This window comes from Macrobrachium rosenbergii, chromosome 43 (assembly GCF_040412425.1).
Source record: "Macrobrachium rosenbergii isolate ZJJX-2024 chromosome 43, ASM4041242v1, whole genome shotgun sequence".
Taxonomy (NCBI): Eukaryota; Metazoa; Arthropoda; class Malacostraca; order Decapoda; family Palaemonidae; genus Macrobrachium; species Macrobrachium rosenbergii.
The window spans coordinates 49,165,088-49,182,318 of NC_089783.1; the positions used below are offsets into that span (position 1 = coordinate 49,165,088).

Genomic DNA, 17,231 nt, shown 5'->3' on the forward strand with positions numbered 1-17,231 from the left:
TTACGCCTTTTCTGCGTAGAAAATGATATATGAGACAATAAACTGAAATACTAATCAAATTAAATTAGAACGAAGGAAGCCAGGGATATAAACATAGTGTCCCCAATAGTTTGTTTTTGAAGGAAAATGTGCGTTAAAAAAAATTAGTAAATCTAAAATGGAAATGGACGCATAGTACTTAGGACCCACATTTAGATAAAAAAAGTTAGTGAAGGCCATTTTGCTCTCTGTACAACTCATTCAATGTACGTACAACTTGCGTAAAAATCTTTATGTACCTGTGTATGTACCATTATAAGATGCGGACGTTCAATTCAGAACTGTATGCATAGAAATCAACCTAGTGCAGAAAAGTAACAGCTGCTTGCTTATAATTTTCAAGTAGAATTGAGGTTACTTCTTGCTTCTTAAGTATTGCCTCTAAGTGGTTGTTCTCTTCTGCCCTTAATCATCTTACCATCCTAAAATCAATTTTCCCCCCGATTATCCTCTTTAACAAAGCTCAATGGAGTCTTTTTACAAAAGCATATCTTGGAAAATGTTTCACAGAATAATCTTAAACCTAATGGGAGGCGGTATATGACTGCCTTCCCATTATTTCCGTGGATATACCTAACCCCATGCTCAATATCAAATTCTCATTTCCTATAATAAAAACCCAGAGACAGCCATTAACCGTGTATTTGACATCTCTTATATAACGCTAAGTCTCATCTCAAACTCTTGGATAGAATTATGACTACAATGTAGATTTTAGGTCAAAGGCCAAGCGCTGGGGCCTGTGAGGTCATTTAACGCTGAAGCGGAAATTGACAGTAAAAAGTCCGAGAGGTGTAAGAGGAAGAAAAACTCACAGTTGCACTATGAATCAATTGTTAGGAGAGGGTGGGAAGTAAGATGGAAGAAAGAGAATATGAACGGAGGTACAGTAAAAGGAATGAAAGGAGTTGCAGCTAGGGGCCGAAGGGACGTTGCAAAGAACCTTAAGCAACGCCTGCAGTGTGCCACATGTGGTGCAATAACGGCATTACCCTCCCCTACGAAGTGGATGGAATTATGTCATGAGTCAAGTTCACTTTGGCAACTATTAATGCTGACTTGCGGCATATCCGTAAGGTAAGTTCATTATTTTGTTGCATAAAATGTACTACAATACAAACACCCTCTGCAATCTTTACCTGACCTACCTATTTTTGCTCGCAACACTAGGCAGGCTGCTGCAAAAAGTGTGACGTTTTCTAGCATCAGTTTTAATACTACTCAGTCTGCCAGTTCAATTTTTTTTTTTTTTTGGTTACAACTAAAATGTGGAATATTCTGTCCCGCGCAGTTCTCTAATGTTTTGACCTCCAAATGTTTATAAGACGAGGAGCGGATTCATTCCGGCTTTCTGCTAATGTCTCTTGAATTCAGGTTTGTCGGTCTTCTTTTCCGTTCCTTCATATCCATTTATTTATCACCTTTTCCTGCACCTTGTCTCTCTCTACTGGCTGATTTCCCTTTAAAACTCTCGTGGGCTTATAGTCCGCTGACTCCTTCCATAAAAGTTTTCAGCTGAAGGTTTAAATTGAGATATAAATAAAACGCTCAAGGACATACCTGATGAGATCAGTATTTAAGAAGAGTGAAAATAATTCACGAACTTTTAAAAAGACAAATTGAATATTGTAAAAAGCCTCCCCGGTTGCAACGACAGCGAGTCTTAGTTGGGTAGGCAAAAGCATAAAAAAGGCGTAAAGATTTCTTCAGAACCGGTCTCCGCTGCAGACACAGACTTAAATATTGGAGACGAAAATGAATTAGCTTTATATATAAAAGAAAATGAAAAGTCTTAGAAACTTGTAATGCAAATAGAGTCAGGGGCCCACGGTAAAAACGACAAAAAAATATAAATGCAACGAAGCTTAAATTGTTAGCATATGGACCCACGCATGAACAATTCTTTAGTGATGGTAGGATGGACATTGAGTGCACGACAAACGGCGAGTCACCAGACTACCTAAAATCTCTGTGAAATTTATACACGCTGAACAAAATGACAAGTATAAATAGATGAAAATCAAACTATATTTGCTTTCCATAGGGTATATGCAGGAACGTAGCAAAAATACCCTCTCTTCTCCATACCCTATGAAAAAGCTTCCATTCATTAAACTTCACCGTCTAATTGTTATAGACAGCAATGGAATCTGTCCCCGTTAAAAAATCGCCTTTCAAAATACGAACTCTGAATGCACGCTGTAAAAATCTGTTTGAAAAATTCCGTGACGCTAATGAAAAAATTCGGTTCCATAGTGTCAGTTGAACGCTTTCAGACTCAAATTGAAGTCATAAAAGTTAATAATAGGTTCCATTACCACTTTTGCTTTTGAGCCTCATAGAATACGAGTTCGGAAACCATCATCCAATACAGGAATGGAAAAGGCTATTCCACCTATTCTTTTCTCTTTTGCTGAGAGAGAGAGAGAGAGAGAGAGAGAATAAAACTTAAATGTGCGCCTGATTCAATGACATTTATAAATTAAATGAGAGAAAAATCACATGCATACGTTAATACCTATATAACCATATATATATATATATATATATATATATATATATATATATATATATATATATATATATATATATATATATATATATATATATATATATATATATATATATATATATATATATATATAAATATATATATATACACATACAGAAACACAGACACATTATATATATATATAATATATATAAAAAAAAAATGAAATGTTGGAATGAGGAAGGCTTCTCCTCCCCCTCCTCTCATCTTTATTGATTTTCTGAAGGACTGGGACCAATAAGCTGAATCAGCAAAGCAGGTTTCCCCGTAATTGCCCATTAGCATCCATTCTTATCAGATCCACAGGTTCTATATCTCGTTTTATTCACTGGCTCGAGAATCAGCAGCTTTTCGAGGGAAAACATTTCAGCTTCGCTCGAGGACGATGACGGAGAGTAAAAGAGCCTTTGAGGAGAGGTAAAAATGGAAAACTAATTTCGGGAGAGAAATTCTGCTACTTTTATGGTGGCGGACGTTTTCGTGTTTGTTTTTCATTTCAATCTGGAAAAGATCTCCTGAAGACATCTATCATCAATGAAGTGAAAACCAATAAGAGTGAAAGATTTTAGAGTAAAATATGCTAGACTATATTTGAGAAATTATAGCATCCAGTTGAAAAAACATATAATTCTAAATATATATATATATATATATATATATATATATATATATATATATATATATAAGTAGAAGGTAATCAAAATAAGGAAAGAGTTCATTAAATAATAAAGAAAAATATTTTGACGCAGGGACCTAAACTTCCCCAAAAGATTGGGCTTTGAAGTTTTATTCATTTCACTGGAAATTGTGCGCGTACCAGAGAGAGAGAGAGAGAGAGAGAGAGAGAGAGAGAGAGAGAGAGAGAGAGAGAGAGAGAGAGAGAGAAACTCCTATTTCCTGATGTGAAGTGATTAATTAGGTCTAATGAGCTGTAACCTGGCAACACCTCAGTAACCTACAGTGTTACATTACCAAGAAAAAAATTTTTCTACTAAAAATTTCCGTTAATTATAAGTTTTATAACACTGGGTTCTTTGGCGAAGGAAAATTTCCAACCCTCTTAAGTTCTTCGACAAAAGAAATTTTGATCCCTTGAGGTTTTTGGGAACTAAGTTTCCCAGACCCTGAGGCCTCTGCCGAATGGTTTCCCAACCCCCTGCTGTTTGGCCAAAGGAATTTTTCAAGAGGCTCTGAGGTCAGCAGAAAAAAATATGTCACTGAATTCAAATGCTGATGAGACTGTAATTACGAGATTTCTTTTGAATAAAAACACTGAATGGATTTTGGTCTCCTTGCTGGTCCTTATTAAGAGAGAAAAAAAGGGGGGCTTAATTTCCTCCGACATTATTGTTGTTTTTTACTATTCTCAGTTTGGTGTTTTGTTTGTTATCAAGATTACCCAAAACACTTTGTCTTTCTACCCAGGATACTTGACCAAAGGTTTCAGGCCCTTGTGACCGGCAGCAAGTCATTAGATTTCGTGAGAGATCCGGATCTGGGCTAGGGAGGAGGTTTATGGTTCCCGAACGATTTTTCGTTATGGAAATAATCCTTAACAAAACAGTAAATAGTGACTACTGCTATTCTTAATATGCCGACCTACAGTTTCTATTCAGTTTATTTTCTCCTCTCTGAATAATCTTGCACACTAACAAGACGAATAATGAAATGTGAACAGACCAGCTGGATAGTGAGAACACTGTTACACAATGTAGATGGATAGTGAGAACACTGTTACACAATGTAGATGGATAGTGAGAACACTGTTACACAATGTAGATGGATAGTGAGAACACTGTTACACAATGCAGAGATTTTATTTCTCAGAAATTTGCTTTCATGCTTACCACAAATACAAGATAGGGCTGACCCTAAATTTCTTATGCAATAAAGGAAACTAGTTCTTTTGCGCTTTTATAAATACCAATATCAAACTTAATAATAACAAAATTGGCATTTTTTCCTTGCAAAAGAATATTTTCCTGTCGAAAAAACACAAGGAGCCCACTGTCTGGAACGTATAAAACTGGTTTACATGAATTTCTTCCCGGGAAAATTACAGGGGAGAGACGAACAAAGCACTAATCATCATAACAGTATTGGTTATTGGTTCGATTTGATTTTTTGAAATCTACGCTGTCAAACCATGCACTGGGCCACTTGTGGCTCGACAGCAAGAGATAGAGATCCTGAAAATATACAAGATGAAGTACAGGGATCTACAGATAGAACTAGGAGAAAACCCCAACAGTTGCACTAAGTAACTGTCAACAGTAATTCGAACCAAAGTTTATGAAAAACTTGGAATTATTTATAAATCAATGCCTCCAACGAAAAAAAAATCTTATTTGAAATTTAAGAAAAAGTTCATATGAGTTGAGAATAAGAATGTCAAAACAAAATGAAAGTTTATCTTCAATTTGGAATTAAAATAAATCAATATCTAAAAAAATCTTAATTGAAATTTAAGATTTCATATGATGAGAATAAGAATTTTCACTGTCTTTAAACGATTCATTGTTTTAGCTTTCCCAAAACAAAAACAAAAAGAAAACAGTTTGAAAAGATAGTATGACGCCATAAAGAGGTGCTATCTGTATTCATCTGCAATGTTTTAGGGTTAGAGAAAAGATACTTTCTACCGTATCTATTTCTGCCATTTTTCAGCGGTGACACTTTCAGGATCGTAACCAGTTTCTTGCTCAGTGAGGGAATAGATTAATAACAATTAGTATATCCTTGTTGGTAGGAGACCACTGTGCAAAGCACTACATCCTCTACAAGGCAATCAGAGGGTGTGTCAAAACAAACGATGTACGAGAACTTTTGGAAATTCATCGATGAGTTGTCAACTCTTACAGCAACAGGAATCAGTTTGTATTTTGGATTATTACGATTACATTGTACATTTCAAGTAATTAGAATTAGGATCTGTTTCATCCAGCTGGGATTACTAAAAAAAAAAAAAAAAAACTCATCATTGCTGCTCACTGGAAGTTCATTGCCTCCCACTAATTTCTGAATATTTCTTTGTAAATATCTCTTCATTCATGAACGTAATGATAACTTTCCCTTGTTAATTCATTTTTCCACCCTTCCTTCAACCGCTTCATTTAGTGGCACGTGGCTAGCACATGCTTTCAATCATGTAATCCAATTCTGCTTTTTCTTCAGTCATCTAAACCAAACTGTAATTTGCAGTTTGGTACATTCTCTCATTTTTTTCATGTTAGTTACATCAGCATTTCATCAAGATGGGGCAACACTTTTAAATAAATGATGTTCCGTTCTTTTTGTAAATAAATAAACCTTTACAAGAAATTCTGCTCGGATAGTGGAGCTTTTTTGTTATTTCAATTTTATCTCTTTCTCTATGAGGATATTCAGTCTTCCTCCTCTTCTTGCTATTTCACTTGGATTGCTTTCCTAATTTTCACTTTTGGCTCTCCGTTCACCGTCTCCACCCTTATTCAGTGATCGCCTACAATGAAACATCATTCGCTAATTTCGCTCCATATGCAGGCACAGCCTATGGTTTTCATGAACTCTCTATGCATCTAAACAAATGGGGAAAGACGAACGAACCTTTCTCACTCTCTTTTTGTTGCGGAGAGCCACCAGATTGGCTGAATATGCAGTAAATCTGCCACGCTGTCGAACTTCTCAGTTCCAGAGATCTTTTACTCCGCACACCGCTGTGCTCTGGAACAGTCTCCCTGAGGATGTTGGGCAATTAGAACCTCAGAAGTTCAAGTGAAAATGCAATGCATTATTGCCGTAAAACAATCCACCTTTTTCTTATGTATTTCTCTTCTTTATTTCCTATTATCATCTGTAATTTCTTTCAAATGAACACCATACTGTTTGGAAGCTTGAATTTCAAATCAATGGCCCCTGTAGGCTTGTTACATGTGAATGTGGCTTATTTTCTTACTGATAATCAGATAGTGTTCATGCTCTATCTGCTACCGTACAGTGTCCACAGAATCATCCTCGCTTCCCTTCTATCGTTTGCATCAATTTATACCCTCAGAAAACTCTCAGTTTTAATCATACTTTGTTGCTTTTGAACGCTCCCCACTGCTCAAGAAACTTGCTTGTGATCAGCACAGGAGAAACTGGACATGAGGTGCCTCTAGAATTCATTCTGGTCTATCCCAAATCTCAGTATCTTGATTGGACTAAGTACTCATGTGTCATATATATATATATATATATATATATATATATATATATATATATATATATATATATATATATATATATATATACCTATAATACACACACATTTATATATTTTTGTGTATGTCTGTATAATCGCATTTCTGTGCTGAGACAGATCGATCCACAGAATATTAACACTTCAACAAGATACGACAGAGTATGCAGTTCAGATTTTTATTTAATGAAAAAGTAATTCTGAAACATCCTCATCATACAGAGCAGAGGAATTTTGATAATGTATGCTCGGAATTATTCACAGCGACTCATATATACAAAAGCGACGCGTTTTACAATTTACATATAAAACCCCGGTTCCATAATTCATTACAATGGCATTCTAGATAGGATGCGTTAAAATCAACGCTGCATATTACTTGGAATATGACTAGGAACAGACGCATGGACTGTAATTGACGTGTATTATTCTTTTTTATATTTATTCCTATCAGTTTTTAAGCTCAAACTAATTTACAACCAGTTTTTCTTTTTTACACCCTTTCTTGTCCGCAAAACCTTTACTCCTATGAACGTACAGGAACGTATGAAAAATATTCTCCTAAAAGACACTCTTTTGACATTCTGCCCACTCCTACGGCAGTGTCTTGAATAAATATCATCCTGCTGTTTTACGAAGTTACTTGACGTCTGCAAAATGTCGGAAGGAAAACGGGCCCTGAAAGAGATTCCACCGAGTCTAAAAAATCTACTCTCCATTTTTCTTGCGAAAGTTGCTTTCTGGCTTCCAAGCCTGGGAGACATTATTTTTTTTTCTTTCTTGTCAGGATGCCATGACAATGCAAGGATCTTCATTTTTAGGAAGGTATTATAGTGTCTAGATATTTGTATTCCACTGTAGCCCCAATACTGATGACTGTTTAATTAAGGTCTCGAGAATTGTGCTTAGTACAGTACCTTGGCCCCACGCCACCTTAATCGTGAGCTGCCTCTCTTCAGCAGATAACGAAGCGAACTCAAATTTCAAGTACGTTCTGAATTTTGTTCTAATGTAAGTTTCTACCCTACTTGAGACCAGTGTATGCTGTAATTTTTTTTTTTTTTTTTTTGGTATCTCTGACCACTGTGCCACATCGAAAGGTATCTCAGTTAACCGACGAATTTCCAGTACTACTATGAAAAAAACTTAGTGGTTTTAGTCAAATTCCCGGTGAAGGAATAATAAAACGTGATTGTACAGTTATAAAGATGACTGATGTTAACAATAACCAAACCTCCACGGAATGTAACTATCAGCAACTTAAGCTCGTCCCATGCTACGGAAAGCTATGAAAATCTGGGTTGATGATCAACCCTGACATTATGATAAACAGGTCAATATATGGGAGAAGGAATAGCATCCAAATGAACTATTACAGCTCTGATAACAGCAAAATAAACCAGTTTATAAATCTGATAAAGGAAACTAACTGTATTAAGCATTTAAAAAATTAAAGGAACCACCTCTGCATCATCTTTAGTCGTATAGGTAAAACCCGTCTCTTTGAAAACACAAGGCTGGTCACTGGCTTAATTTTTTCTTACTTTGAAAATCAATATAAGAAATATCTTATTTGTTGTCTTCATTAACCTGCTAGTTGTCATATACTACAGTACAAAATATTAAAACAATAAGAAGTGACGGCCGTAATGAATAATGCAAATATTAGATTGACACATTTATTGTTATAGAAATACCTGATTCTTACTAAAGCAACACGAAGTTGTAATGCATTGTATACATCATATGTTAAAAACAACATTCCATCTAACAAAACTGGAACGTTCTCTGCGTGCAAGGTATAACGATATTCCAGTTGGGCATAACGTAAAAATAGAATAGTTTCATAACATTCTAAAACCCTGATATCCACGTCGGCGGAAATCCCTGAAAGCAACCGCCAATAAAATATTGCATAAGTGTCTCAGGAGCCATCTTTTTCATGAAATGGACATCTCGGTCTGACTCCGGTCTGGCAGAGAGAGAGAGAGAGAGAGAGAGAGAGAAGAATTATTTATGGAACCTTACGGAATACATCGGACTAAACTTCGACAGAACTTCCATAACGCCGGAAAAAGGACGTCCTTCCTTTGAATGGAACCGGAATTCTTTCGCTAATGTTCCCAGGAATAATGGATATACACAACAATGGGGCTTAATATACAAGAAACGTTACTTGTAAAAATACAGATCCGTGGTTTCGAATCTCATTCTGAACATAAAACTTTATGCAAATTTTTATTAAAAGAAACGAACATGATATGGAATACTTTGCAGTTTTCAAAGCAAAAATCTTACTTCTATACACAAATTAGGAATAATAGTCGATATCCATATTATGTATACATACATACACACACACACACACACACACACACACACACACACACACACATATATATATATATATATATATATATATATATATATATATATATATATATATATATATATATATATTATTCATGCGTACTACACCCGAGTCACTATAACGCTGCCGGTAGTTACATAAAAAATCAAATTTACGTCGTCACGGATAGCTTTTCCATTAAATGATTTTTCCCTCAACAAAAACTACAACAAAAAAACATTTTAACAATATCAATAGTATGGAATGTACAGGGTAATATAATGACTTCACTATAAAACATCATTCATAGGAAAGTAATAAAACTTGAAGTACAACGAACGATCCTTGAAAATATCCTCGGAGAAGATGCAATAATATTAGAGCAGTCATCGTTACATCATGAGATAGTCCTTTTCAACTGTAGGGCCATAAATTCTTGAAAGCTCCTGATGGACGGAGCAGGGCTAATGGGTTATGGAGATGAAAAGATATTCAGGCAATTGAATTCAAGCACCCGCCATCCAGTGGCGGCAAGAAATGAGAATATATAAAAAGGATTATGAAAATTTTAAACATTCATATTCTGCTAAATGAATTTAGGATATATACCATCCTTGAACATATATTTGTAACTGGGAACAACCGTTGTATAATGATTCTTTTTACAATTCGTAGTCAGGCATACATACGTAACCTTGTTTTTTTTTTTTAATACCAAGACGAGGGCAAAGAAATGCATTGTTTCTTATTATTTTTGGAGAATATTTCATACGATAAGTTTGGGGAACTACTGTAAAAGATGAAAAAGGACGGCCACTCGAAAATTGTAATGTAGTGCTAAAGTTTTTTGATCTCCCGCTCCTCCGTCGTTAATGTGTATTCCACAAGAACGCAGCGCATTCTTGCCTCTTTTGCCATATTGTACTCATATTGTAAATGGAGCTTCTGACTCTAAACGCCTTCGATTTACCTGCTAAGTGATTTATTATAAGATATTGATTACCTAGGCTTTTCCTCAGCAAAAGTACACGAGCACCTCAGGATGCACGGGTGATCTTGGTGAACGTGTGACTAGCTGAAATTACAAGTGCCAAGTCTGGATGACCTGTTATCCCCATTCTATAAATAAACAATGCTGCTGCTTTGAGTCATTTGCTCTTCGACCAGAGAGATACTACTCATACCTCACTTGCAAGAAGTTTTGCCCTGTTCAGGTCAAATCATCTCCTCACAAAAGTGATGCAAGAAACTAAATCACCGGCATCCAGAATCGTGACATAACTCGTGGCGATTACATATCTTTTGAGCAACCTCCTCGATTTTGGTATCCACTAATGGATACTTAAAAACTTCGTGTGGTTCCAAACAGTTGGCTCCTGCCTAAATCTTGTTGCCATGCTTTAAGTGAATGCCCAGTCGAAGTCAACTAGGAAAAAAAAGGAGTGCCATCCTACCTACTATTCACCATTCAAAAATTCCAGTTGCAGTCCAAAGATGGACTGTGACCTGTTCACAGAAGTCAAGAGACCTTTGTGTTCCATGTGTAATGAAACATGTCATCCAGGTGCTCAGCAAAAAGAGAAACTAAGTAATTGAAATTTCACAGATCAGAGCGGGATTTTCTTTGATAAAATTATTTGTATTTGACTATCTGATTTAATTGGGGGTGGTATTCACTTTGAAGTTCGAGTCCTGCTGCTGCAAAGTAATTTCCTTAAGAGGGAGGAACATCACTAGCTTTGTATCTGTGAAAAAGTAACTGAATTAATGCCTGACTTGAATTTATCAAGCTTGTTATATCATTTATTAGTCGATTCAAGCTATTCAAAAGCACAACGTATTGTTGTCACTAATTTTTTTTCAGTCTCATAAGTACCGTTATCATATTTGTAAATACTATAGTTCTGATCCTTTTTGATTATGAACCACTCTGACTTATATAACTAACCCCAATCTCAAGTTGTTCATTATTTGGTCAAGAATGTATAATGTCTGCTTAATACTTTTTCCAACCTCATCCATGCAATACCATTTTTGTAAACAGTGTTGTTTAAACAGTCATCTTTTGAGAGAGTAAATGATTTCAACTTTATATAACACTCATTCGATGAAGACAGTCGTAAGTGATTTAATGTACTGTATCTCAGATAGATTAATAGTAAGTGCTTATATAGGATTGTTTATTACCTTGCTCAAGATACGGTGATAGGCTCGCATTTACTGTGATTGATTACTGTTAGTGCATTTATTAGGATATTTTCATTACCTCTGTGATTACCATACAGATACCGAAAAAGTGTTACACGCAAAGATAAAGATCATTAATTTTCAGTCATGCGACGATAAAAAACTAAGCTAATCTAAACACTGTTGGTGGTGTTATTGTAAGGTTACAGGAAAGATTCGGATTTATATCTGAGCATGAAAAAAAAATGTGGCAGGGAGAGAAATGGCCAATGAACTTTGGGATATTGCTGAAAGAAAATTATGTGCGTGTGTGGGCAATGTAAACATTAAATTTAAAGTAATGTCTGAATCACTGATTGCTTCTTGAAAGCTAATTATTACTTCAGAGGTAATTTAATCTGTGTTAAAAATATACTGAGCGTTTCACCTTCTTGAGATATCAGTCAGAAATTGGTATCTCAAGTTTTATTTTTTGCTCATGAATTGCTCTTCGTGTAATACTGAGAAATACTTGATGTCTTTGTGTAATTTCTTCCAATTTTTGCTCCCATTCACTGATTCTTATAACTCTGCGATGAACATTTCAAAGATATACCAAACCTTGTATCTAATAATGAAACAAAAAAAAAAACGGATATGTATACCTTTGGATTAAAATAGGCCATCAGTTAACTGCCTAGTAAAAGAGTTCATTACATGCAAATGTCAAATCTATATTATTACAAAGGCAGTGAAAACAAATAAACTAATATAGCCTACTGAACTCTGGGAATCTGGACCAGATCGGTGGAGAAGTATAACGAACGACCCTATTATCGCAGGTTGAAAAGTTCATTTACACTGAAATCCTTCTTGTCAGTTTGTCTTTGGAATAATTTCTGAGCAATGAACGTAGCTTGTATTGGGAGAGTTCAGCCCTTAGCATCAACCTGAACTATAGTGAAGCCTATAACAACCGTTATCTTAAATGTGTAAAACCATCAAACTCAAGGTTTTGGCACCTAAAGACTTTTCAACACATTCTTTGCTTTCTAATGTGTAACCTGTAATTTTATTACTTAATTTCCCACCAAACAAGCATATAATATAATTAAAATTATAAAAAGTAAATATATATATATATATATATATATATATATATATAATTATATATGAATACATTATATATGAATACATACACAAATATATATATATAATATATATATATATATATATATATATATATATATATATATATATATATATATATGTGTGTGTGTGTGTGTGTGTGTGTGTATACACATATTCATACACAAGTAGATAGATAGATATACTGTATAATATAAAAAATTTTGATATTATCTATCTATCTATCTATTTGTGTATGAATGTGTACACACACACACACACACACACACATATATATATATATATACATTCATACACAAATAGATAGATAGATAGATAGATATCCCCTGAAGGAAGGTGCTCTAAAGATGTATCAGTCTTTGACCAAGCATCAACAAATAAAGAAAATGTAGTGACATGTACAGTACTACCGAGGCAAAGGGGGCCCCCACTTCATGGACCCATTGAGGCAGATGCGGGGCAATCAAATTACAATCTCTCCATGATAAGAGTGACGCGAAAATTACCAAAATTACCGGACGAGAGATTTTGCAACCCACACCTCGCATATCGGTTACAAAAGGATAAAGAACGAGCAAAAGCAGGAGCGTTCCGAGTCTTTGGGTTTTGATTGTCCTGGCATGTAGTACACAACAGAAGACGTGAAAATCGAGGGCGCAGGACTACCAGAGACAGAGAGCGGTTGTGCCCGGTATGACTGACAGATGCGAGGAAGGGGAGTGGGTGTCAGTCTTGTTATGTCAAGGGCAATGGGGACGTGTGAAAAAGTCCGGTGAATTATTCCTGGTGTTGCTTAGTTACAGTCGAGTGCAGTGGAAGACAAATTTGCAATATTAAGTCAGTACTGACCGAGATTGGACAATAACAAGAAAGAAAGTGGCAATTTCCGTGACAGATGATTTTGAAGTTTGTTGGCATTTTAGCAGGAGGATGACTCCTTTTTCTGGGTAGTTTGAATGCAAAGGCACGGGCTCATGAATGAATGGGAGTAGTTTCTAGGCTGAGTATCCCAAGTAAATTACAACAGAAAAAAGTTCTATGGGAATGTGTTTTGCAAGGGGCTTGATTGCTTTAAGAAAATGATTTTAAAAAATCATAAGTAAACCGTCTGTTAGATTATGTACTAGCGTAGGATGGATGTATGATTAAGTGGGTGAATCTAATGGTGAAAATTAGCTGGATATATCTGAGCAATTGTCGCTCGAAACAAAAGTGAAAATAACAGGTATTTTCAATCGGAGTAAAAGTTCAGATTATGGCAATGGATGTGATTATACCAAGGGTGCCTGGCATGAAATACTTGAAATTAGCAGGTGAAAGAGAGGCTGAACGAAAAACAGGCTATTATTAATCACACAGAAACAACAGGAGTAGATGGGTGAGACCGCTGGGGCAGTAGAGTGTGTTTATGAGTACATACACACAAGAAATACACAGGCGATAAGGAATAAAAGACTGCATGCCTGGATAATGAAATGAGAGGTTCATTAATGGTAAAAAAACGAAATCATTTGAAATACAGAGGAAATACAGACCAGGCATCAAGAAGATTCTGGAGAATATCAAAGAACAAGTGAGAGAGAATCAACTGACTTCTGCAGGAATAGAAGTGGTTAACGTAAAACTGAGAGTCTGTGAAAATTTGTTACTAATGTAAGGAAGGCAATTAAAAGGATGGCAAGTGCTGATGGTATTGCAAAGGAGATGAAGAGTGATGGTAGTGAAAGTGTGACTGATTCATTGCAAGGGTGAGTAAGGCACGCCTGGATGGAGAAAAAAATTTACCTGGTAATGTGTGTGGTTGGGTTTCTGACAGAGAATGTAAGAGGAAGCAACAAAAAACGGAGAAGGGTTTTAGAGTTTTTGGTATGGAAGACGGCGTGTCATTCAAATGTCTGTTATGAAATAAGTCTATGAAAAGTTTGACGAATAAGAAATGAAAATACGTCACAACTGATGAGGTTAATTACAAAGGGTGTTGAGGATACCATGTCTCTAAAGGCAGTTCCATAACTTGATGACTGCATGGATGGAAGAAGTCAGAGGTGTAGGTACACTGTTGTGGGATGAGAAAAGTGGTTGTAAATGGAATGCAAGCAAGGCTGATTATCATGGAGGACACTGATGATTGGGCATGGTGAGGAGAAACTTGAGACTAGTGAAAGAGGTTGAAAGTATGTGTGTAGACGATTTATAACAGGAATGAGCTATGCAATATAAAGGATGTTCATGATGTACAGAGAAGAAGTCAAATTGTTGGAACAAATTCGAAGTTTTAATGATGTAAGGGAAACCGGAGTTAGAATATGCAAATCTGAGAATGACTAGATTGCTGTAGAAGTGTTTATAAAGAGCGTGTGCCAAGAAAATAAGGAACAAAGTTGTGGCTTAAGAGAAAAGGTCCTGGATAGAGAATGAGGTGACAAATGTCTGCTGATGATAAATGATCAATTGGTGACCAAAAGAAGGTTCAGATATTATAAAACAGAACAAGAGCGTTTGTTAAAGGAAAAAGGTGAAAATAAATGTTAAAAATAATTAGGTAACGAGATCAACTGGAAATAAGGAAGACGGCAAAATGAACGTTAATATGGAAGCGAAAGGTATTAAGCCGAGTGGTGGCCATGTTGCCAACGCTCCCCTATCCTGGTCTGCGCCACAGCCTTCCACAATTTGAGCTTTAGTTCCTTCCTTGGAGGTACAATAAACCCATATTCCTTTGTATATATATTTATATATATATATATATATATATATATATATATATATATATATATATATATATATATATATATTCAAACTATGGTATCTAATAAAAAGTAACTTTTTGAATAAAAACTCCATTAGATACCATCCAGTTTGAATGAGGTCCTTTTAGTAATTCTACTAATGCACAGAACAATTGTGTATGTGATAAAGTTAATATATATATATATATATATATATATATATATATATATATATATGAAGGGTGCTATGGCTGAATGGTGCAGTACTAGGCTCATGCTTGCCAGGTCCATGGATCGTCCCCAGCCTACCACCCACCTGTAAATATTGAGAAACCAGTATACAGGGCCTCGTGGGACCACCCCCTCTAAAGGTTATAAGACGAACTATGATGGCAAAAGTCTCTCTCTCTCTCTCTCTCTCTCTCTCTCTCTCTCTCTCTCTCTCTCTCTCTCTCTCTCTCTATATATATATATATATATATATATATATATATATATAGAGAGAGAGAGAGAGAGAGAGAGAGAGAGAAGAGAGAGAAATTTTCATGTCGAATGTATATTTATATGAAGACTTGCATACAAAAAAAGTTTTAGTGTAAAAGTAACATGGACAAGACGTAAGCTCGTTTTTTCCTTGCAAAACATTTACAAATTCAAATCAGATTCAACCAAGTGGAAGAAAGATAAGATTCAATGTCATTATGCTGAATAAATCGGTCAGTCAAACACCATCAAAATATAAGAAAATGATGAAGAGTATAAAGTTGAGGAGCCTCAAAAGACTGCAAACATATTTAAACAAATGAATGGTATCCACTTCACTGATTATCAAGATTGAAAACAAACTAAATTTAGATAAAATGCAGAAAAGGAAGACGAAAAAGAACAAGATGCTGGGGGGTTAAAGGAATTGGGTAGGGGGAGGGAAGAGGTTACGAGACATTGAGGAGGTGGAGGGGGTTGGAGGAGGAAGAAGAGGAGGATGTGTCGGTGGTGGTGGTGGTGGTGGTGGTGTTGGTGATATTGCAGCAGTCAGGAGAACTTAGTGGGCAGTAGCTTGGTGACCATGGTTGTGAAAGGGTGTGGGTTTGGCTGAGCGCTCCACACACCCACGCGAGAGAGAGCGAGAGATATAGAGGAGATCGACACAAATACTCTTCATCTACTACCATCCGACTTAATCGCGTGTGGCTTATGTGATTCTGAGCATATTTTCATTAATATATAGAATAGTTGTATTTATTTTATCAGCTGCGAAATTAATTTTTTTCTTTTTGTCAAATATTTTGTGAGAAGTTCAAGAATATTTGGTGAATTTCGAAATATGGCCTTTGACATGCGTAAGCTAAACGTTAGGGCAATTACTTTTTCTTTTTAGTAGTAGGACAACTCTTTCTTCCACTCCCTTTCTGAATGTTGTCTCTTTTCTGTTTTATAAAATATCCTGAAAACTTAATTTGCAAGGATATAAAGTTCAGAATAATTCCGCAGTTTCACAGACAACTACAAATTAATGGATGGGGTGGGTAAAATAGAGATCACCTCCACAACAACAACAACACTGCTGTAAATAACTGCAGGAGAGAAGAAAATTAAAACAGTTTCCGGAGAACTAATAGAATTATAACCGCAACTTCGATCAGAGAGAGAAAAAGAGCCGAGCAATTCCCGGAGAATACTTGATAGAGCATCCGAGGCGTAAACAAGTCGCGGAAACTTTAGAGAAGAGAGAGAGAAAAAAAAGTAAAAAGTTTCCGTCAAGGTAAATTTACCACCGCAACTCTACTTGCGAGGAGAAATAGGCGAACGAACAGAGACACAGAACCATTAAGTTTCACTTGCTACGGCGGACTTGCGAAAGAATCAAACACCTCCTCCCCTTATATTCTCTCTCTCTCTCTCTCTCTCTCTCTCTCTCTCTCTCTCTCCTGAACAATAAGGGATAGTGTGAAATGACTCCTCCAGGTTTCTCTCGATGAACTTTGACTCGAGGGAGTGACTCGGGGGAAGGAAAGAAAGCAAACTTGT

At 35.9% G+C, this 17,231-nt stretch overlaps 1 protein-coding gene across 4 annotated transcripts in view; it reads left to right on the plus strand.

Annotated features, from left to right (window-relative positions):
• Nucleotides 1-16,249: 16,249 nt before the first annotated feature.
• The window catches only part of LOC136828876 (ADAMTS-like protein 2), a 440,070-nt gene continuing 439,088 nt past the window's right edge, over nt 16,250-17,231 (plus strand). Inside the window, exon 1 of one of the 4 annotated variants that reach the window (XM_067087165.1) lies at nt 16,250-16,399. The gene's annotated coding sequence lies outside the window, so the exon portion shown is untranslated. The remainder of the gene's footprint in view (nt 16,400-17,231) is intronic. The other 3 variants (XM_067087167.1, XM_067087166.1, XM_067087164.1) reach the window with 3 other exon arrangements.